This window comes from Elephas maximus, chromosome 2 (assembly GCF_024166365.1).
Source record: "Elephas maximus indicus isolate mEleMax1 chromosome 2, mEleMax1 primary haplotype, whole genome shotgun sequence".
NCBI lineage: Eukaryota > Metazoa > Chordata > Mammalia > Proboscidea > Elephantidae > Elephas > Elephas maximus.
In genome coordinates, this window is record NC_064820.1 from 102,692,311 (window position 1) to 102,717,390 (window position 25,080).

The window sequence follows — 25,080 nt, forward strand, 5'->3', positions numbered from 1 at the left end:
TCTGCAGTGATGTCAGGGCCGTAGGTTTTTTTTGTTGGGAGTTTTTTGATTACCTTTCCAATCCTTTCTTTTGTCATGGGTCTATTTAGCTGTTCTACCTCGGTTTGTGTTAGTTTAGGTAGGTAATGTGTTTCTAGAAATTCATCCATTTCTTCTCGGTTTTCAAATTTGTTAGAGTACAATTTTTCATGGTAATCCGAGATGATTCTTTTAATTTCAGTTGGGTCTGTTGTGATATCGCCCATCTCATTTCTTATTCAGTCCTTTGCTTCCTCTCCTGTTTTTCTTTTGTCAGTTTGGCCAATGGTTTATCAATTTTGTTGATTTTTTCAAAAAACCAGCTTTTGGTCTTGTTAATTCTTTCAATTGTTTTTCTGTTTTTTATTTCACTTAGTTCAGCTCCAATTTTTATTGTTTTCTTCTGATGTCTGTGGGTTTCTTTTGTTGCTCTCTTTCTATTTGTTCAAGTTGTAGGGATAATTCTTTGATTTTGTCCCTTTCTTCTTTTTGTATGTGTACGTTTATTGATATAAACTGACCTCTGAATACTGCTTTTGCTGTGTCCCAAAGGTTCTGATAGGAAATGTTTTCATTCTCATTGGATTCTATGAATGTCTTTATTCCATCCTTAATATCTTCTATCACCCAGTCTTTTGTGAGCAGGGTATTGTTCAGTTTCCAAGTATTTGATTTATTTCCCCTGCTTTTTTGTTATTGATTTCCACTTTTATGCTTATGAAAACTTGACATTTTAAAAATAATAAAATATTAACAAAAACTGTTGAGGCAGCAAGAATATAAATATAATCATTTCAATCTTATAGTTTTATAACTTTTTTTTTGAGATCAAATGTCTCTTGTAGTGAAAAATATATATCTGAAGTTCAACAATTTTATAACTACAGCTACATTTCCTTGGGTTAAATTCAAATAAAAGTAAATGTAACCCTTTTAATTAAAATTGATATATATATAATATAATCCTGTTCATCTAAAATTGCCTATCATTCTTCCTATGTGTGTGTATATGTATATACATATATGTGTGTATATATATTATATGTAATAAAACCCTGGTGGCATCATGGTTAAGTGCTACTACGGCTGCTAACCAAAAGGTCACCTGTTCAAATTCACCAAGTGCTCCTTGGAAACTCTATGGGGCAGTTCTACTCTGTCCTATACGGTCGCTATGAGTTGGAATCACCTCAATGGCAACAGGGTAATATATATAAAATGATGAATGAAATGATATCTAAATATTAAAACTAATTATTTCTGAGAGGTGGAATTTGGGATGATGTTAACTGAGCACGTACTATTTTAATAGAAACAATAAAATCATTCTAAAAAAAGGAGAAATTTCCTTTGGGAATATAGAATGTGCCATTGAAAACCACTAACCCTTGACTTCAGAGTGTGGGATTAGGGTGGGGAATGGTGAGAATGAATAGGTGGCAACTCTCAAGAAGAGAAAATAAATAATAGCTGCTAATCTTGTGTGGGTACTTCCTCTGTGCCACATTTCATGCTAAGTGCTTTATATTAATCATCTCCTTTCATCCTTAACCTTGTAAAGTAACATTATACAGGACAGCCATTTATAGTTTTATAGCTTGAGCATAGACACATTCGAGAGGACACTATTCACAATGTCACCCATGTGTTTGGCACCCCCTGGAGTTGTTGTGTGGTGAACAAATTGTGCAGTGACCTTGGCATCATTACCATCTTTTCTCAGTTGAGGAAAACTCAAGCTCATAGATGTTAAGAGACTTGTCCCAAATCACAAACCTAGGAAGTGACAGAAGCAGGATTCAAAAGGCTGATACCAGAGACCAAGTTCTTAAAACTAGTCAGCACTACACAGACTGGCTGTCCCTGAGAGTGGAGGACAAAGGGAAGGGGAGGCAGCAGAGAGTGGTGGTAGCAGCAACCACTTCTTTGCCATCTTTGGGCTCTGAATATGGAGTCATATAAAGATAGTCTAACTAACCAGTAGTAGAGATTTTATTCTGAGAATGAAAAGCTTACATGTACAAATACGTGAAATGCTTTTGCCCATGACTTGTGCATGCTGTCCAGCTCCCATTCTAAATCAGATTAATTGACTTTTCTTTCTGCCAGCAGCATCCTCATTCCCCAACTTAGTCACCTGGTATCCCTTCAAGAGATGTTGTTGTCATTAGGTGCTGTCCAGTTGGTTCTGACTCATAGCAACCCTATTTACAACAGAACGAAACACTGCCCAGTCCTGCACCATCCTCACAGTCGTTGTTATGCTTGAGCCCATTGTTGCAGCCATTGTGTCAATCCATCTCAGTGAGGGCCTTCCTCTTTTTCACTGACTGTCTAGTTTACCAAGCACCATGTCCTTCTCCAGGGGCTGGTCCCTCCTGATAACATGTCCAGATTATGTGATCAAGGGATGGCACAGGCAAAATTACCATCTTACCCACATTTGGCTCAACTCTTTGGCACCAAAAACCTTAAGGAAAAAAATTATTTCTGGATCCTAAAAAATGTTGACAGTCATAAAGAAAACAGTATTTACATCTCTTAGCATGACAACATGAAAACCTGGTTCCTGATAAATATTATTTGGTGATAGTCAAAACAGTGATTTTATAAAATGGTGAACTTCAATGTAATCTCTGATAACTCAGATACACAAAATTCATAGTCCTTCAGGGCTCTCCATCCTATCCTTCATACATACATGAAAGGATACTGATTAACAGAGTATATAACCTGCTCCTTCCCAAGAAAGGCCTTGGTTGGTGGTGGGGAAGGGGAAACAGTTCTGTGTGTTTTGTTCCCCAACAAGATGGGAAAATGGTTAATCTTCAACTCCACCTGATCTCACAGAGTTTCTTCCTTAAAATAGCAAAAGCAGTAGGCAGAGCAAACATGGCACTATAGACAGAAGCAGCATGCTATCCCTCTGCAGCAAAGACCTGAAAAACTAAGTAAAACAAATACAAACATCAATCCTGGAACCCTAAGAGTCAAGTGAAAGCATAAAAAACTATATCAAGCACTGAAAGGAATAAGAAACTGACAGAGAACAGAGAATGACAAAAGCTATGGAGCGAAGGCCCCCTACTAGCTTACACGACGTGGATTCACCGTCTTGGACCTCAGCCACCAAGAATGGCAGACAGGGGGTATGAGAAGGCAACTTCATGGAGCTCCCAACAGGAGACAGAACACCTGGTAACCAGGGTTACACGCTTTCCCACCCTCCACCCTTTTTTCCACTACGTGGCCTCCACCGCATTCCAGTGGGCCACAATCACTCAGCCAGAGAGACACCACCTCACTGCTGCCTGGGTCCACTCTGCTGGCTCCTTCAGCATCATTTTTGTTGTTGTTGTTTGGCTTTTTTGGATTGTTTGTCTCTTCTCTCTCTCTCTCTCTCTCTCCCTTCCTTCCTTCCACCCAGCTAGCCCCATGTGCCGTCTCTGCCCCTTCTTGACAGATTGTGCCACATTGCTAGGCTAGAGAGCCACCAGCACATGGCCTCTCCAGGTCCACACCACCAACACCAACAAGGTCCCTCAGCACCATGTTTTTTTAGTTTCTTTGCTTTTGTGTGTGTGTGTGTTTCTTCTGTCTCTCTCTCCTTTCTTTCCTTTCTTCCGCCAACCTACCCCTGTGTGCCTCCCTTGTCCTTCTCAGAGGGCCTGACACAACACTTGGCTACAGAGTCACTGGTACATGGCATCCCCAGGTCTGCACTGCCATCACTGACTGGCTCCTCACCACCATTTCTGTTTGTTTTTCCTTTTTCTTGTTCCTTCTATCTCTCTCCCTTCTTTCCTTTCTCACATGCACCTATCCCTGTGTGCTCCCCACCACACCTCCCCACCACTTCTTGATGGACTGTGTTGTACCACATAGCTAGAAAGCCTCTGGCACATGGCCTCCTGGGGCCTGTGCCATCCCCATAGGCCAGTTCCCACAATGCCATATTTTTAATTTTTATTTATCCTTCTCCTTCTCCCTCCCATCTAGGCCCAGTGCTGTCTCTGCCTCTTCCTGACGAGCTGTGCTGCACCACCCATGGAGGGAGACATCAGCTTCCCACTGCCCCAATTCTGCCCTGCCCCCAATGGCTCACTCCCCCAGAGCTATATTTATTTCTGCTGTTGTTGTTTTCTTTTTTTGTTTGTTTCTTTCTTCCCTCTCTTTCTCTTCTTTCTTTTCCTTTCTCCTGCCTGCCTAGCCCCTTGTGCTGCCCATACCCCTTCTCAACAGGCCGAGCCACACCACTTGGCTAGAAAGCCACCAGCACATGGTCTCATTGGGTCTGCCCTGCCCCCACCTGCTGAATCCTACCACATCGCCATTATATTACTAATTTTTCTTTTTTCCTTAACTTTTTTCTTTTTATTTGTGGGGAAGTTCTGTTTATTTTTCTCCTTTCTCTCACCAACTTAGTTCCACACATCCATTTTTTCTCTTCCCTCCTGCCTATCTGCACTGGATGCCAAGCATTACACCCCTGAGCAGCACCAGTGCAGACCACCAGATGCTATCCCACACTTGCCACCAGACCTGCCCTATCAGCCCAGTACATGCTGCAAATGACCCATCCCCACCAGTCCCCAACTTCCCTTGCCCTGCTTCACATAGCTGAGCAACCAGCCCTGCCCACCTGTACAAGATGGTGAGAAGTATCGTGCCCACAGATGAGCAAGCAACAAAATACACCCAGCCCACTTGCTCAGACATAATCAAATAAAACAAAAAAGCAGAATAAAACAAACAAATCTACAATTAATAAACAAAGAAAATAATTCCTGAATGTCCCAAAGGTAACAGACAAAATCAAAACATATTAAAAAAAAAAAAAAAAGGATGGCTCTAGAAAGTGACCAAAATAAAACAATGAATGACATTCTGCTAGAAGAAAAGACACTGTAACTACCGGATACGGAATTCAGAACTCTAATATTCAGAGTTCTTCAACAGAGGAAGGAAATGCAGACAAAAATAAGGAAAAAATAGACAAAATCACAGAAAACACAGACAAAACAGTGCAAGAATTCAGGAAAATAAAACAGGAACAAAATGTCAAAATAAACAAACAACTAGAAATCACACAAAAACAGCAATTAGAAATCCAAAAGGTAAAAAATAAGATTTCAGAAATGGACAATGCCAAAGAAGGCTTTAGGAGCAAATCTGAAAAAATAGAAGACAGGATCAGCTAAATTGAAGACAAATCCTAGGATACCACTATCTTAGTCATCTAGTGCTGCTATAACAGAAATACCACAAGTAAATGGCTTTAACAAAGAGTTCATTCTCTCACAGTCCAGTAGGCTAGAAGTCCAAATTCAGGCTGCTGGCTCCAAGGAAGGCTCTCTCCATCAACTCTGGAGGAAGGTCCTCGTCATCAGTCTTCCCTAAAGTCTGGGGGCAACTCAGTGCAGGAACCTCAGGTCCAAAGGATGTGCTCTGCTCCTAGCACAGCTTTCTTGGTGGTCTGAGGTTCCCATGTCTCTCTGCTTGCTTCTCTCTTTTATTTCTCAAAAAAGATTGTCTTAAGACACTGCCTAATCTGGCAGACTTCATCAATATAACTGCTGCTAACCCATCTTATTACATCATAGTGATGGGATTTACAACACATACGGAAATCACATCAGGTGATAAAATGGTAGACAATCATACAAGGGAATCATGACCTAGCCAAGTTGACACAATTCAATCCATGACAACCATGTCGTGAAAAAAATCAGAGAACAGAATGAAGAAAAAAATGAAGAAACCTTGAGAACAATATGGGATACAATCAAAAGCAAAAATTTACATGTGATCAGAATCCTAGAACGGGGGAGAAAATGGAGAACACAGAAAGGATCATTGAAGAATTGTTGACAGAAAACTTCCCTATCATCATGAAAGAAGAAAAGCTGACCATCCAAGAAGCTCAATGAACGCCATATAGGATAGAGCCCAAAAGAAAATAACCAAGACGTATAATCACACTCAGTAAAACCAAAGACAAAGAAAGAATCCTGAGAGCAGCTTGAGAAAAATGAAAAGTCACATACAGAGGGGAAACAACAAGACTAAGCTGTGATTACTCAACAGAAACCAAGCAGGCAAGAAGGCAATGGGACGACATATATAAAACCTTGAAAGAAAAAGTGCCAATCAAGAATAATATATCCTGCAAAGCTCTCACCGAAATATGATGGTGAAATTAGGACATTTCCAGTTAAACAGAAATTAAGGGAATATGTAAAAACAGAACCAAACTTACAAGATTACTAAATGGAGTCCTTCGGTTAGAGAACCAACAACATTAGACAATGGCCTGAATCTATGATACAAGAATGCATCAGCCATATACCAGCCTAGGTAATGAACTTTTAAGGATATAACAAAACTAAAAAATTTACAACAGAAAACCAAAGAAGTCAATCTGTAATGACAAAAACGTCAGAACATGAACACGGGACCAAGATGGTGGAGTAGTCAGATGCATCCAGTGATCCCTCTTACAAAAAAGACCCCAAAAAATAAGTGAAATGATTATATATATATGACAAGCTAGGAGAACTAAACATCAAAGGCAAAGTTAGAAAATGGAATGAGTGGCAGGTAGAGGAAGAGAAGGTTCAGATCAGAGAGGAGTTGCCGGACTTCAATCATAGGGAACCCTCAGGCACCATTCCCTGGAGTGACCATGGCAGGGCTAGTGGTAGTGTTCAGGATGTAGTTTCCTCAGGGAAAGCCAGCAAGCTGCACAGCCTACTCACACCTCTGGAACCAGAGAAGAATGGCGCTCTCGGCAAAAGCTAAGCACTTCCATTTATTTTACTATGCCCCCAGCCTCCAAGTAGGCTTCAGTGGCTCTTGATTTCCCTGGGCCTGAGATACATCTTGCTGCACACTCTGAGCTGTTCTCCCAGGCTTGGAGAAGGAATAAATTCACAATAGGGGGAAAAAAATGCCAGCTCCACTAGGCTGGGGAGCTTAGGACAGAAGTGGCTCCTGTTCAAACACAAACAGTCTGCAGACTTTGAATACCTTTCGCCCCTGCATGGACCTGTGTGGGCCCATTTCAGGAGAAAATGCCCTTGCTGGCGGATTGCAACTGTTTCAGCTCTGCAGTGGAGAGGTGGGTGTTTGAGGTTTGAAACCATTTTGCCTATTAAACAGGGTTCTCACCTACCCACATCAGGGGCATAAAAACTGGTGGCTCCACCCACATCACCTAGCCACCAGCCACAGGGGTCCTAGGATAAGTGGTACTTCCCAGTCCTTACAACCAAAAGCACAGGGTGCCCATGGTCCACCTGCAGAACTCTCCCACCTGTGCGCTCTAGGGAACAGGGATACACTTTCCTCACAGACACTCGGGGCATGGTTGTCAGCACCCTGCCTTGTTCAAAGCATGACTCCTTGCTGCAGTCAGATACCTGTACCTGCACCGATCACCCCTTCCCCTCTAAGGCTGCAGGACAGAGCCTGCACCACATACATGATGACCAACTTCTTGGACACCTGAGCTGAATCCACACAAGACAAGTGAATGGACTCCTAGGCTTATATACCTGGTAACAGCTCTAGCCATCTGGTGACAGGATATTAGAGCTTCAAAGGTGAAAATAATCAAGCTAGCTCACTCAAGCAGCCTATTTAGGCATATCAAAACAAACAAAGCAAGAAGCTAGGATAGAGTAAGCACACATAAAATAAACTAATACAATAACTGATGAATGCATTGGAGACAACAGTCAATACCATGATCACTTCAACAAGCTCTCAAAACAAAGAATCAAGGAATCTTCCAGATGAAGGTATCTTCCTGGAATTACCAGAGGCAGAATACCAAAGATTAATACACAGAATTTTCAAGACATCAGGAATGAGATCAGGGTTAAAACAGAGCAAAAAGCCAAGGAACACATAAAAGCAGTTGAAGAAATTAAAAACGTTATTTAAGAACATAATAAAAAATTTAATAAGCTGCAAGAATCCACAGAAAGACAGCAATCAGAAATTCAGAAAATTATGAATAAAATTAAAAAATTAGACAACTCAAGAGAAAGTCAGAGGAGCAGAACTGAGGAAGTAGAAGGCAGAATTAATGAGACTGAAGATAAAACACTTGGCACCAATATATTCAAAGAAAATCAGATAAAAGAATTTTTTTTTTAAATGAAGAAACCCTAAGAATCATATGGGACTCTATCAAGAGAAATAACCTATGAGTGATTGGAGTACCAGAACAGGGAAGGATAACAAAAAATACAGAGAGAATTGTTGAAGATTTGTTGGCAGAAAACTTCCTTGATATCATAAAAGGTGAGAAGATATCTATCCAAGAAGCTTATCAAACTCCACATAAGGTAGATCTCAAAAGAAAGTCTCCAAGACATATAATCAAACTTGACAAAACCAAAGATAAAAAGAGAATTTTAAGAGCAGCGAGGGATAAATGAAAAGTCACCTACAAAGGAGAGTAATAAAAATAAGCTCGGACTACTCGGCAGAAACCATGCAGGCAAGAAGGCAATGGGATGACTTATATAAAGCATTGAAGAAAAAAAATTGCCAGCCAAGAATCATACATCCAGCAAAACTGTCTGTCAAATATGAAGGAGAAATTGGGACATTCCCAGATAAGCACACATTTAGGGAATTCTTAAAAACCAAACTGAAACTATAAGAAATACTAAAGGAAGTTCTCTGCTTAGAAAATCAATAATATCAGATATCAACCCAAGACTAGCACACAGGACAGAGCAAACAGATGTCAATCCAGATAGGGAAATCACAAAAATAAATCAAGATTAAAAGAAACGCTCAGAACAGGGAAACAGTGATGTCATTATGTAAAAGAAGGCAACATTAAAACAATAAAGAGTGACTACAAAATGTAGTCATAGGTCTTTCATATGGAGAGGAAGTCAAGGCAATAAAAAGAAATAAAAGATTTAAGTGTAGAAAAATAGGGGTATATTAAGGTAACCACAAAGGAGACTAACAATCCTACTCATCAAAATAAAATACAAGACAAAAATAAAGACTTAACAAAAACAAAATCAACAACAACAAATAAGAGGAAAAGACAATATATAAAGATAAACTACTCAGCACAAAAAATTAAATGGGAAAAAGAAACTGTCAACAACATACAAAAAAAGACATCAAAATGACAGCACTAAACTCATACCTATTCATAATTACAATGAATGTAAATGGACTGAATGCACCAATAAAGAGACAGAGAGTAGCAGAATGGATTTAAAAAAACACAATCTGTCTATATGCTACCTACAAGAGACACACCTTAGACTTAGAGACACAAACAAACTAAAACTCAAAGTATGGAAAGAAATATATCAAGCAAACAACAATCAAAAAAGAGCAGGAGTGGCAGTCTTCATTTCTGACAAAATAGGCTTTAAAGTTAAATTCACCACAAAGGATAAGGAAGGACACTATATAATGATTAAAGGGACAATATACCACGAGGACATAACCATATTAAATATTTATTCACCCAATGACAGGGCTGCAGCATACATAAAACAAACTCCAACAGCACTGAAAAGTGAGATAGACAGCTCCACAATTATAGTAACAGACTTCAGCCTACCACTTTTGGTGAAGGATAGGACACCAAGAAAGAAGCTCAATAAAGACATGGAAGATCTAAATGCCACAATCAACCAACTTGGCCTCATAGACATACACAGAACATTCCACCCAACAGCAGCCAAATATACTTTTCCAGCGCACATAGAACATCCTCTAGAATAAACTAGATATTAGGTCACAAAGCAAGACTTAATAGAATGCAAAACATCAAAATATTACAAAGCATCTTCTCTGACCGTAAGGCCATAAAAGTAGAAATCCATAACACAAAAAGCATGGAAAAGAAATCAAACACTTGGAAACTGAATACTTTGCTCTGAAACGACTGGGTTCTAGAAGACATCAAGGATGGAGTAAAGAAATTCACAGAATCTAAAGAGAATGAAAACACTTCCTATCAGAGCCTTTGGGACACAGCGAAAATAGTGCTCAGAGGTCAATTTATATTAATAAATGCACACATACAAAAAGAAGAAAGGGCCAAAATCAAAGAATTATCCCTACAACTTGAACAAATAGAAAGAGAGAAACAATAGAAACCCTCAGTCACCATAAGAAAGCAAATAAAAAAAAATTAGAGCAAAATTAAATGAAATAAAGAGCAGAAAAACAATTGAAAGAGTTACCACCACCAAAAGCTGATTCTTTGAAAAAATTAGCAAAATTGATAAACCATTGGCCAAACTGACAAAAGAAAAACAGGAGAGGAAGCAAAGAAGTGAATAAGAAATGAGATGGGCGATATCACAACAGACCCAACTGAAATTAAAAGAATCATCTCGGATTACTATGAAAAATTGTACTCTAACAAATTTGAAAACCGAGAAGAAATGAATGAATTTCTAGAAACACATTACCTACCTAAACTAACACAAACAGAGGTAGAACAACTAAAATAGACCCATGACAAAAGAAAAGATTGAAAAGGTAATCAAAAAACTTCCAACAACGACAAAAAAAAAAAAAAAAAGCCCTGGCCCTGACAACATCACTGCAGAGTTCTACCAAACTTTCAGAGAAGAGTTAACACCAACACTACTAAAGGTATTTCATAGAATAGAAAAGGATGGAATACTCCCAATTAAAAAATGGGCAAAGAATATGAACAGACACTTCACTAAAGAAGACGTTCAAGTAGCTAACAGATACATGAGTAATGCTCACGATCATCAGCCATTAGAGAAATGAAAATCAAAAGTACAATGAGATTCTATCTCACTCCAACAAGGTCGGCGTTAATCCAAAAAACACAAAATAATAAATGGTGGAGAGGTTGTGGAGAGACTGGAACACTTATACCCTGCTGCTAGGAATGTAAAATGGTGCAGCCACTTTGGAAACTGATTTGGACCTTCCTTAAAAAGCTAGAAATAGAACTACCATAAAAAAAAAAAAATCAGAAATTCCACTCCTTGGAATATATTCTAGAAAAATAAGAGCCTTTACATGAACAGATATATGCACACCCATGTTCATGGCAGCACTGTTTACAATAGCAAAAAGATGGAAGCAACCAAAGTGCCCATCAATGGATAAATGAATTATGGTATACTCACACAATGGAATACTACACATCAGTAAAGAACAATGATGAATCCGTGAAATATTTCATAACATGGAGGAATCTGGAAGGCATTATGCTGAGTGGAATCAGTCAGTTGCAAAAGGACAAAAATTGTATGAGACCACGATTATAAGAACTCAAGAAATAGTTTAAACACAGAAGAAAATATTCTTTGATGGTTAGGAGAGTGGGGAGGGAGGAAGGCATATTCATTAACTCCCAGAAACCCATAACACCTAAAATAGTTCTTATCTACTATCTATAGTTAGTGAATTTGGAAAAATTCACTATTTTAGTAGTGAACACACAATACAGAAGAGGTCAACACAACTGGACTAAACTATAAGCAAAGAAGTTTCCTGAATAAACCGAATGCTTCGAAGGCCAGGGTAGCAGGGGCAGGGGTCTAGGGACCATGGTTTCAGGGGACATCTAGGTCAATTGGTATAATTAAAACATTATGCATCCCACTTTGGAGAGTGGTGTCTCAGACCTTAAATGCTAACAAGCGGCCGTCTAAGATGCATCAATTGGTCTCAACCTACCTGGAGCAAAGGATAATGAAGAACATCAAAGACACAAGGTAATTATGAGCCCAAGAGACAGAAAGGACCACATAAACCAGAGACTACATCAGCCTGAGACCAGAAGAACTAGATGGTGCCCAGACACAGCTGATGACTGCCCTGACAGAACACAACAGAGAACCCCTGAGGGAACAGGAGAGCAGTGGGATGCAGACCTCAAATTCTTGTACAAAGACCAGACTTAATGGTCTGACTGAAACTAGAAGGACACTGGAGGTCATGGTCCCCAGACCTTCTGTTAGTCCAAGGCAGGAACCATTCCCAAAGTCAACTCTTCAGACAGGGATTGGACTGGACTATGGGATAGAAAATGATACTGGTGAGGAGTGAGCTTCTTGGCTCAAGTAGATACGAGACTGTGTGGGCAGCTCCTGTCTGGAGGGAAGATGAGAAGACAGAGGGGGACAGAAGCTGGCTGAATGGACACAGAAATAGAGGGTGGAGAGAACGAGTGTGCTGTCTCACTGAGGGGAGAGCAACTAGGAGTATACAACAAGGTGTCTATAAATTTTTGTATGAGAGACTGCCTTGATTCTTTCACTTAAATCACAAAAAAAAAAAGTCAGAACAACATAAGAGGGAATAAACAGTGTAGGTATAGAAATTCCAAATGGAGACTAAGTCAAGGCAAAATCAAGTAATAAAAGGCTGGTTCAAACTTAGGAAGTTAGGGGTAAATCTCAAGGAAACCGCAAAGAAAGTTAACAAATCTACTCATCAAAATAAAAAAGAAAAACATAAAGTCTCAAGAAACACAAAATCTACAAAAACAAAAGAAATGAAAAGAAAATACAAAAACAAAAGGAATTCAGCACAGAAGACTAAGAGGAACAAAGAAAATATCTGCACCACAAAAAAAAAAGCACTAAAAAATGACAGTAATAAACTCATGCCTATCATAAATCACACTGAACATAAATGGCTTAAATGTACCCATAAAGAGACAGAGAATGACAGGCTGGATTAAAAAAAAAAAAAAGAACCATCAATATACTGTCTAAAGGAGACACACCTTAGAAACAAAGATATAAATATATTAAAAATCAAAGGATGGAAAAAAAATATATCAAGCAAACAATAACCAAAAAAGAGCAAGAGAGGCAAAACTGATCTCAGACAAAATAGACTTTAAAACCAAATCCAGCATAAAAGGTAAAGAAGGATATTGCATAAGGACTAAAGGGACAATCCACCATGAGGATATAACCATAGTAAATATCTACGTACCCAGTGACAGCGTTCCAAAATACATAAAACACACTCTAACAGAGCACTGAAAAGAGAAACTGACAGTTCCACAATAACTGTAGAAGACTTCAACACACCACTCTTGGTAAAGGACAGAACATCTGGAAAGAAACTCCACAAAGATATAAACCAAAACCAAACCCACTGCCATCGAGTTAATTCCAACTCATAGCAACCCTATAGGACAGAGTAGAACTGCCCCATAGAGTTTCCAAGGAGTGCCTGGCAGATTCAAACGGCTGACCCTTTGGTTAGCAGCCATAGCACTTAACCACTACACCACCAGGATTTCCAACAAATATAGAAGATCTAAAAGGCACAATCAAGCAACATGATTTCATAGACATAAATAGAACGCTCCTCCCAACAGCTGCAAAGTATACATTCTTTTCCAATGCTATGGAATGTTCTTCAGAATAGACCACACCTTAGGCCACTAAGCAACCCTCAACAAAATCCAAAACACTGAAATAATACAAAGCAACTCTTCTCATTGCAAAACCATAAAAGTAGAAGTTAATAACAAGAAGAACAAGGGAAAAAAATCAAATGTATGGAAACTGAATAACACTTTGCTTAAAAACCATTGGGTAGTAGAAGAAATCAAAGATAGAATCAAAAAATTCCTAGAATCAAACGAGAATGAAAACATATCATACCAAAACCTTTGGGACAAGCAAAGGCATTGCTCAGTGGTCAGTTTATAGCAACAGGTGAACACATGAAAAAAGAAGAAAGGGACGAAATTAAAACATTGGCTTTATATCTCGAACAAATAGAAAGAGAACAGCAAAAGAGCCCACAGGCACCAGATGAAAGGAAATATTAAAGATCAGAGCAGAAGTAAATGAAATAGAGAATAGAAAAACAACAGAATCAATAAAATCAAAAGTTAGTTCTTTGAAAGGATCAACAAAATTGACACATCATTGGCCAAACTGACAAAAGAAAAACAGGAGAGGACGCAGATTACCAAAATAAGAAATGAAAATGGGGAGGGGCGGAGCCAAGATGGCGGACTAGGCAGACGCTACCTCGTATCCCTCTTACAACAAAGACACGGAAAAACAAGTGAATCGATCACATACATAACAATCTACAAACCCTGAACAACAAACACAGATTTAGAGGAGGAGAACGAACTAATACGGGGAAGCAGCGATTGTTTCCAGAGCCTGGAGCCAGCGTACTAGTCAGGTACGGCACAAGCACAGAGACCTGCTCCACCCCCCTGAACTAACCCCGGGAGGGGGACCAGCCGGTTCCACGGGCAGCATGGGACTCAGCCCGTAGGAGAAGTCCCCAGGAGGCAGTGACTGGTCTTGGAGCAGAAAGAGCACCGTCCGAGCCAGGGAACCGTCCCGCCGGGATTTGGACTGGACGCAGGTACGGCATAAACACGGAGAGTTGCTCCACCCCCCTGAACTAACCCCGGGAAGGGGACCAGCCGGGTCGTGCGGGCTGCGTGGGACGCAGCCGATAGGAGAACTCCCGGGAGGCAGCGACTGGTATTGGAGCGGGGAGAACAGCATCCCAGCCGGGACACTCGGTCACGGCACAAGCACGGGGAGCTGCTCCACCCACCTGAACTAACCCCGGGAGGAGGCCCAACTGGTTTTCTGAGGCGGCACGGCCACGCGGCTGGAGGGACGAGAAGTCCCCGGGAGGCAGCGACTGATTTTGGAGTCGAGAGTGCACCGTCCCAGTAGGTGAGCCTTGACGCTGGGCGTGGGGCTGGAAGCGGAGGATCTGACCGTGACTCCAGCCGGCCAGACCCCCCGGGGGCAATCTCCACACAGCCAGCACACTTAGGCGACGCGCCCCGCAGGAATCTCAGATATAATAGTCTTTCCAAGCAAGACAAGCAACTCTGGCTATATTCTGAGGTGCTACTCTCCTATCTCTCTGTTCCCTCCCCCACCCTCCCCAGGCGGCTTCATTAACATCTGAATAGCCTGAGCCAGAGGGAGAACTCTGATAGGGATCTGACTGCAGTTTTTTTTTTAGCATATTTTCTGGAAAAACTAGTTTCCCAGTGATGGCTCGGAGACAACAATCCATATCAAACCACTTAAAGAAGCAGACCATGACAGCTTCTCCAACCCCCCAAACAAAAGAATCAAAATCTTTCCCAAATGAAGATACAATCTTGGAATTATCAGATACAGAATATAAAAAACTAATTTACAGAATGCTTAGTGATATCACAAATGAAATTAAGATAACTGCAGAAAAAGCCAAGGAACACACTGATAAAACTGTTGAAGAACTCAAAAAGATTATTCAAGAACATACTGGAAAAATTAATAAGTTCCAAGAATCCATAGAGAGACAACATGTAGAAATCCAAAAGATTAACAATAAAATAACAGAATTAGACAATGCACTAGGAAGTCAGAGGAGCAGACTCGAGCACTTAGAATGCAGACTGGGACATCTGGAGAACCAGGGAATCAACACCAACATAGCTGAAAAAAAATCAGATAAAAGAATTAAAAAAAATGAAGAAACCCTAAGAATTATGTGGGACTCTATCAAGAAGGATAACCTGCGGGTGATTGGAGTCCCAGAACAGGGAGGGGGGACAGAAAACACAGAGAAAATAGTTGAAGAACTCCTGACAGAAAACTTCCCTGACATCATGAAAGACGAAAGGATATCTATCCAAGATGCTCATCGAACCCCATTTAAGACTGATCCAAAAAGAAAAACACCAAGACATATTATCATCAAACTCACCAAAACCAAAGATAAACAGAAAATTTTAAAAGCAGCCAGGGAGAAAAGAAAGGTTTCCTTCAAGGGAGAATCAATAAGAATATGTTCTGACTACTCAGCAGAAACCATGCAGGCAAGAAGGGAATGGGACGACAGATACAGAGCACTGAAGGAGAAAAACTGCCAGCCAAGGATCATATATCCAGCAAAACTCTTTCTGAAATATGAAGGCGAAATTAAGATATTTACAGACAAACACAAGTTTAGAGAATTTGCAAAAACCAAACCAAAGCTACAAGAAATACTAAAGGATATTGTTTGGTCAGAGAACCAATAATATCAGATATCAGCACAACACAAGGTCACAAAACAGAACGTCCTGATATCAACTCAAATAGGGAAATCACAAAAACAAACAAATTAACATTAATTAAAAAAAAATACACATGACAGGGAATCATGGAAGTCAATAGGTAAAAGATCACAATAATCAAAAAGAGGGACTAAATACAGGAGGCATTGAACTGCCATATGGAGAGTGATACAAGGCGATATAGAACAATACAAGTTAGGTTTTTACTTAGAAAAATAGGGGTAAATAATAAGGTAACCACAAAAAGGTATAATAACTCTATAACTCAAGATAAAAACCGAGAAAAACGTAACGACTCAACTAACATAAAGTCAAGCACTATGAAAATGAGGATCTCACAATTTACTAAGAAAAACGTCTCAGCACAAAAAAGTATGTGGAAAAATGAAATTGTCAACAACACACATAAAAAGGCATCAAAATGACAGCACTAAAAACTTATTTATCTATAATTACCCTGAATGTAAATGGACTAAATGCACCAATAAAGAGACAGAGAGTCACAGACTGGATAAAGAAACACGATCCATCTATATGCTGCCTACAAGAGACACACCTTAGACTTAGAGACACAAACAAACTAAAACTCAAAGGATGGAAAAAAGTATATCAAGCAAACAATAAGCAAAAAAGAAGAGGAGTAGCAATATTAATTTCTGACAAAATAGACTTTAGACTTAAATCCACCACAGAGGATAAAGAAGGACACTATATAATGATAAAAGGGACAATTGATCAGGAAGACATAACCATATTAAATATTTATGCACCCAATGACAGGGCTGCAAGATACATAAATCAAATTTTAACAGAATTGAAAAGCAAGATAGATACCTCCACAATTATAGTAGGAGACTTCAACACACCACTTTCGGAGAAGGACAGGACATCCAGTAAGAAGCTCAACAGAGACACGGAAGATCTAATTACAACAATCAACCAACTTGACCTCATTGACTTATACAGAACTCTCCACCCAACTGCTGCAAAATATACTTTTTTTTCTAGCGCACATGGAACATTCTCTAGAATAGACCACATATTAGGTCATAAAACAAACCTTTGCAGAGTCCAAAACATCGAAATATTACAAAGCATCTTCTCAGACCACAAGGCAATAAAACTAGAGATCAATAACAGAAAAACTAGGGAAAAGAAATCAAATACTTGGAAAATGAACAATACCCTCCTGAAAAAAGACTGGGTTATAGAAGACATCAAGGAGGGAATAAGGAAATTCTTAGAAAGCAACGAGAATGAAAATACTTCCTATCAAAACCTCTGGGACACAGCAGAAGCAGTGCTCAGAGGCCAATTTATATCGATAAATGCACACATACAAAAATAAGAAAGAGCCAAAATCAGAGAACTGTCCCTACAACTTGAACAAATAGAAAGTGAGCAACAAAAGAATCCATCAGGCACCAGAAGAAAACAAATAATAAAAATTAGAGCTGAACTAAATGAATTAGAGAACAGAAAAACAATTGAAAGAATTAACAAAGCCAAAAGCTGGTTCTTCGAAAAAATTAACAAAATTGATAAACCATTGGCTAGACTGACTAAAGAAATACAGGAAAGGAAACAAATAACCCGAATAAGAAACGAGAAGGACCACATCACAACAGAACCAAATGAAATTAAAAGAATCATTTCAGATTACTACGAAAAATTGTACTCTAACAAATTTGAAAACCTAGAAGAAATGGATAAATTCTTGGAAAAACACTACCTACCTAAACTAACACATTCAGAAGTAGAACAACTAAATAGACCCATAACAAAAAAAGACATTGAAATGGTAATCAAAAAACTCCCAACAAAAAAAAGCCCTGGCCCGGACGGCTTCACTGCAGAGTTCTACCAAACTTTCAGAGAAGAGTTAACACCACTACTACTAAAGGTATTCCAAAGCATAGAAAATGACGGAATACTACCCAATTCATTCTATGAAGCCACCATCTCCCTGATACCAAAACCAGGTAAAGACATTGCAAAAAAAGAAAATTATAGACCTATATCCCTCATGAACATTGATGCAAAAATCCTCAACAAAATTCTAGCCAATAGAATCCAACAACACATCAAAAAAATAATTCACCCTGATCAAGTGGGATTTATACCAGGTATGCAAGGCTGGTTTAATATCAGAAAAACCATTAATGTAATCCATCACATAAATAAAACAAAAGACAAAAACCACATGATCTTATCAATTGATGCAGAAAAGGCATTTGACAAAGTCCAACACCCATTTATGATAAAAACTCTTACCAAAATAGGAATTGAAGGAAAATTCCTCAACATAATAAAGGGCATCTATGCAAAGCCAACAGCCAATATCACTCTAAATGGAGAGAACCTGAAAGCATTTCCCTTGAGAACGGGAACCAGACAAGGATGCCCTTTATCACCGCTCTTATTCAACATCGTGTTGGAAGTCTTAGCCAGGGCAATTAGGCTAGACAAAGAAATAAAAGGTATCCGGATTGGCAAGGAAGAAGTAAAGTTATCACTATTTGCAGATGACACGATTATATACACAGAAAACCCTAAGGAATCCTCCAGAAAACTACTGAAACTAATAGAAGAGTTTGGCAGAGTCTCAGGTTATAAAATAAACATACAAAAATCACTTGGATTCCTCTACATCAACAAAAAGAACACCGAAGAGGGAATCACCAAATCAATACCATTCACAGTAGCCCCCAAGAAGATAAGATACTTAGGAATAAATCTTACCAAGAATGTAAAAGACCTATACAAAGAAAACTACAAAGCTCTACTACAAGAAATTCAAAAGGACATACTTAAGTGGAAAAACATACCTTGCTCATGGATAGGAAGACTTAACATAGTAAAAATGTCTATTCTACCAAAAGCCATCTATACATTTAACGCACTTCCGATCCAAATTCCAATGTCATATTTTAAGGGGATAGAGAAACAAATCACCAATTTCATATGGAAGGGAAAGAAGCCCCAGATAAGCAAAGCACTACTGAAAAAGAAGAAGAAAGTGGGAGGCCTCACTTTACCTGATTTCAGAACCTATTATACAGCCACAGTAGTCCAAACAGCCTGGTATTGGTACAACAGACACATAGACCAATGGAACAGAATTGAGAACCCAGACATAGATCCATCCACGTATGAGCAGCTGATATTTGACAAAGGACCAGTGTCAATTAATTGGGGAAAAGATAGCCTTTGTAACAAATGGTGCTGGCATAACTGGATATCCATTTGCAAAAAAATGAAACAGGACCCATACCTTACACCATGCACAAAAACTAACTTACTCCAAGTGGATCAAAGACCTAAACATAAAGACTAAAACAATAAAGATCATGGAAGAAAAAATTGGGACAACCCTAGGAGCCCTAATACAAGGTATAAACAGAATACAAAACATTACCAAAAATGATGAAGAGAAACCCGATAACTGGGAGCTCCTAAAAATCAAACACCTATGCTCATCTAAAGACTTCTCCAAAAGAGTGAAAAGACCACCTACAGACTGAGAAAGAATTTTCAGCTATGACATCTCTGACCAGCGCCTGATCTCTAAAATCTACATGATTCTGTCAAAACTCAACCACAAAAAGACAAACAACCCAATCAAGAAGTGGGCAAAGGATATGAACACACATTTCACTAAAGAAGATATTCAGGCAGAAAACAGATACATGAGAAAATGCTCTCGATCATTAGCCATTAGAGAAATGCAAATTAAAACTACGATGAGATTCCATCTCACACCAGCAAGGCTGGCATTAATCCAAAAAACACAAAATAATAAATGTTGGAGGGGCTGCGGAGAGATTGGAACTCTCATACACTGCTGGTGGGAATGTAAAATGGTACAACCACTTTGGAAATCTATCTGGCGTTATCTTAAACAGTTAGAAATAGAACTACCATACAACCCAGAAATCCCACTCCTCGGAATATACCCTAGAGATACAAGAGCCTTCATACAAACAGATATATGCACACCCATGTTTATTGCAGCTCTGTTTACAATAGCAAAAAGTTGGAAGCAACCAAGGTGTCCATCAACGGATGAATGGGTAAATAAATTGTGGTATATTCACACAATGCAATACTACGCATCGATAAAGAACAGTGATGAATCTCTGAAACATTTCATAACATGGAGGAACCTAGAAGGCATTATGCTGAGCGAAATTAGTCAGAGGCAAAAGGACAAATATTGTATAAGACCACTATTATAAGATCTTGAGAAATAGTAAACCTGAGAAGAACACATACTTTTGTGGTTACGAGGAGGGGAGGGAGGGAGGGTGGGAGAGGGTTTTTTATTGATTAATCAGTAGATAAGAACTGCTTTAGGTGAAGGGAAAGACAACACTCAATACATGGAAGGTCAGCTCAATTGGACTGGACCAAAAGCAAAGAAGTTGCCGGGATAAAATGAATGCTTCAAAGGTCAGCGGAGCAAGCGCGGGGGTCTGGGGAACATGGTTTGCGGGGACTTCTAAGTCAATTGGCAAAATAATTCTATTATGAAATCATTCTGCATCCCACTTTGAAATATGGCCTCTGGGGTCTTAAATGCTAACAAGCGGCCATCTAAGATGCAGCAATTGGTCTCTACCCACTTGGAGCAAAGGAAAATGAAGAACACCAAGGACACACGACAACTAAGAGCCCAAGAGACAGAAAGGGCCACATGAACCAGAGACCTACATCATCCTGAGACCAGAAGAACTAGTTGGTGCCCGGCCATAATCGATGACTGCCCTGACAGGGAGCACAGCAGAGGACCCCTGAGGGAGCAGGAGATCAGTGGGATACAGACCCCAAATTCTCATAAAAAGACCAAACTTAATGGTCTGACTGAGACTAGAGGAATCCCGGCGGCCATGCTCCCCAGACCTTCAGTTGACACAGGACAGGAACCATCCCCGAAGACAACTCATCAGAAATGAAAGGGACTGGTCAGCGGGTGGGAGAGAGACGCTGATGAAGAGTGAGCTAATTATATCAGGTGGACACTTGAGAATGTGTTGGCAACTCTTGTCTGGAGGGGGGATGGGAGGATAGAGAGAGAGGGAAGCCGGCAAAATTGTCAAGAAAGGAGAGACTGAAAGGGCTGACTCAAGAGGTGGAGAGCAAGTGGGAGTAGGGAGTGAGATGTATGTAAACTTATATGTGACAGACTGATTGGATTTGTAAACGTTCACTTGAAGCTTAATAAAAGTTATTAAAAAAAAAAAAAAAAGAAATGAAATGGGGGAACATCACAACACACCCAGCTGACATAAAAAGGATCATAACAGAGTACTATGAAAAGCTATACCACAACCAATTTGAAAGCCTAGAGGAAATGGACAAATTTCCAGAAACATACAACCTATACAAACTGAGGTAGAAAATCTGAACAGACCCATAGCAAGAGAAGAGATTGAAAAGGTAATTTAAAAAAAAAAAAAAAAGCTCCCAACAAAAAAAAAGCCCTGGCCCAAATGGCTTCACTGGAGAATTCTACGAAACAGAGAACAGATTACACCAGTAATACTCAAAGTGTTTCAAAATATAGAAAAGGAAAGGATACTTCTGAATTCATTCTATGAAGCCAGCATAACCCTGATACCAAAACTAGGCAAAGACACCACAAAAAAACAAAACTACAGATCAATAATTCTTATGAATATAGAAGCAAAAATTCTCAACAAAATTCAAGTCAATAGAATTCAGCATCATATCAGAAAAATAATACACCATGAACCAGTGGGATTCATACTAGGTATGCAAGCACGATACAGCATTAGAAAATCAATCAATATAACCCACCACGAAAATAAAACAACAGAAAAGAATCACATCGTCATCTCAATCAACACAAAAAGCATTCAACAAAGTCCAACACCTGTTCTGGATAAAAACTCTCAATAAAACAGGTATAGAAGGAAAATTTCTCAATGTACTAAAGGGTATCTATACAAAACCAACAACCAACAGCATTCTTAGCAGAGAGAGGCTGAAAACATTCCCTCTGAGAACAGGAACAAGACAAGGATGCCTTTTATCACCACTCTTTTTTTTTTTTTTTCCTATTTAACATTGTGCTGGAAGTCCTAGCTAGAGCAGTAAGGCAAGAATAAAAATAAATAAAGGGCATTCAGATTGGTAAGGAAGAAGTAAAACTATCCTATTTCCAGATGATAAGATGCTATATACATACAGAACCCAAAAGACTCCACAAGATAACTACTGGAACTAATAGACTCAGCAGAGGAACAGGATACAAGACAAACATCCAAGTATCAATTTGCTTCCTATACACCAGTAAAGAGAACTATGAAAAGGAAATCAGGAAAGCAATACCATTTATAATAGCCCCTAAAAAAAAAACTTAGGAATAAATCTAACCAGGGATGTAAAAGACCTATACAAAGAAAACTACAAAACACTACTGTAAGAAACCAAAAGAGACCTACATAAATGGAAAATGGATAGGTAGACTCAACATTGTGAAAATGTCAATTCTACCCAAAGCGATCTACAAATACAATGTAATCCCCATCCAAATACCAAGAGCATTCTTTAACAAAATGGGAAAACTAATTGTTAACTATATATGGAAAGGAAAGAGTCTCTGGATAAGTAAGCACTATTGAAGAAGAATAAAGTAGGGGCACTTGCACTACCTGACCTCAGAAACTACAATACAGCTAAGGTAGTCAAAACAGCGTGATACTTGTACAGTGACAGACACATTGACCAATGAAACAGAATCGAGAATCCAGATGTAAATTCATCCACCAACAGTCACCTGATCTTCCACAAAGGCCCAAAGCCAATTAAATGGTCTTTTTAACAAACAGTGCCGGCAAAACTGGGTGTCCATCTGTAAAAAAATGAAACAGGACCCATGCCTCACACCATACACAAAAACTAATTCAAAATGGATAAAAGACCTGAATATAAAACCAAAAACTATAAAGATCATGGAATTAAAAAAGGGTCAATGCTAGAGGCCCTAAGACACGGCATAACTAACAATACGCAAATACTAGAAGATAAGCTAGATAACTGGGATCTTCTAAAAATTAAACACTTACCCCCATCAAAACACCTCACCAAAAGAGCAAAAAGAGAATCTACAGACTGGAAAAATTTTTGGCCATGACAAATTAGATAAAGATCTAATCTCTAAAATCTATATGAAAACTCAACAACTCTACAACAAAAAGACAAATAACCCAATTAAAAAATGGGCGCAGGATATGAACACACACTTCACCAAAGAAGACATTTAGGCAGCTAACAGACGCATGAGGAAATGCTTGTGATCAATCACTGGCCATTGGAGAAATGCAATCAAAGCTACACCAAGATACCACCTCACCCTGACGTTACTGCCATGACTCAAAAAAAAAAAAAAACAGAAAATAGCAAATGTTGAAGAGGCTGTGGGGAGACTGGAACTCTTACGCACTTCTGGTGGGAATGCAAAATGGTACAAACATTTTGGAAAACGATATGGCCCTTCCTTAAAAAGCTAGAAATAGAAATACCATATGACCCAGCAATCCCATTGCTAGGAATATATCCTAGAGAAATAAAAGTTGTCACACGTATAGACACATGCACACCCATGTTCATTGCAGCATTATTCACAGTAGCAAAAAGATGGAAGCAACCTAAGTGCCCATCAACAGATGAATGGATAAAAAAACTATGGTACATACACACAATGGAACACTATGCGATGATAAAGAACATGACGAATCTATGAAACATCTAACCACATGGATGAATCTGGAGGGCACTATGTTAAGTGAAATAAGTCAATCAAATGCTGTATGAAACCTCTATTATAAATATTCATGAAAAGGTTTACACACAGAAGAAACAACCTTTGATGAGAAGGGAGGGGTGTGGAGTGAAAAACACTAGACAATAGATAAGTGGTAACTTTGGTGAAGGGTAAGACAGTACACAATACGGGGGAAGCCAGCACAACTTGTCCAAGGCAAGGTCATGGAAGCCTCAGAGATACATCCAAACTCCCTGAGGGACTGAATTGCTGGGCTGAGGGCTGTGGGTAACATGGTCTTGGGGAACATCTAGCTCAATTGGCATAACATAATTTATAAATAAAATATTCTACATCCTACTTTACCGAGTAGTATCTGGGGTCTTAAAAGCTTGTGAGGGGCCATCTAAGTTACTCCCCTGGTCCCACCCCATCTGGAGCAAGGGAGAATGAAGAAAACCAAAGACATAGCGAAAGATTTGTCCAAAAGACTAATGAACCACAACTACCACAGGCTCCACCAGACTGAGTCCAGCACAACTAGAAGATGCCGGGCTACCACCACCAACTGCTCTGACAGGGATCATAATAAAAAGCCCTGGAAAGAGCTGAGGAAAAATGTAGAACAAAACTCTAACTCACAGAAAAAGGCCAAACTTACTGGTCTGACAGAGGCTGGAGAAACCTCAAGAGTGTATGGCTACCGCACACCCTTTTAACTAAGTACTAAAATCTCTGCTGAGTTTCACCTTTCAGCCAAAGATTAGACAGGCCCATAAACAAGACTAAATGGGCACACTAGCCTGGGGGCAGGGATGAGAAGGCAGGAGGGGACAGGAAAGCTGATAATGGAGAACCCAAAGTCTAGAGGGGAGAGTGTCATGGGGTTGGCTACCAATGTCACTAAACAATAATGTGTGTAAATTATTGAATGAGTTCTATTTTGCTCTGTACACCTTCATCTAAATCACAAAAAAAAAAAGAGTAAAAAAAACTAAAAACAACCTTGTGGGCCAAGTTTTGTTCACATGTTAGTGTGAATTGTTTTTGCCCTAATATAAAACAACACCTGGCTGAGATCAGTCAAGGCACAGGAATTTTGATTATGTGCCGAGAGGAGGGATCAGAAGACTTTGTTGGGCTAGGACATCTTTTCCAGTCAAAGGTAGGACTG

The 25,080-nt window shown here is 39.3% G+C and overlaps 1 protein-coding gene across 1 annotated transcript in view; it reads left to right on the forward strand.

Moving 5' to 3' along the window:
* Positions 1–25,080, forward strand: part of FAM81B (family with sequence similarity 81 member B) — a 122,147-nt gene that overhangs the window by 64,130 nt on the left and 32,937 nt on the right. The gene's annotated exons all lie outside the window — the stretch shown is intronic.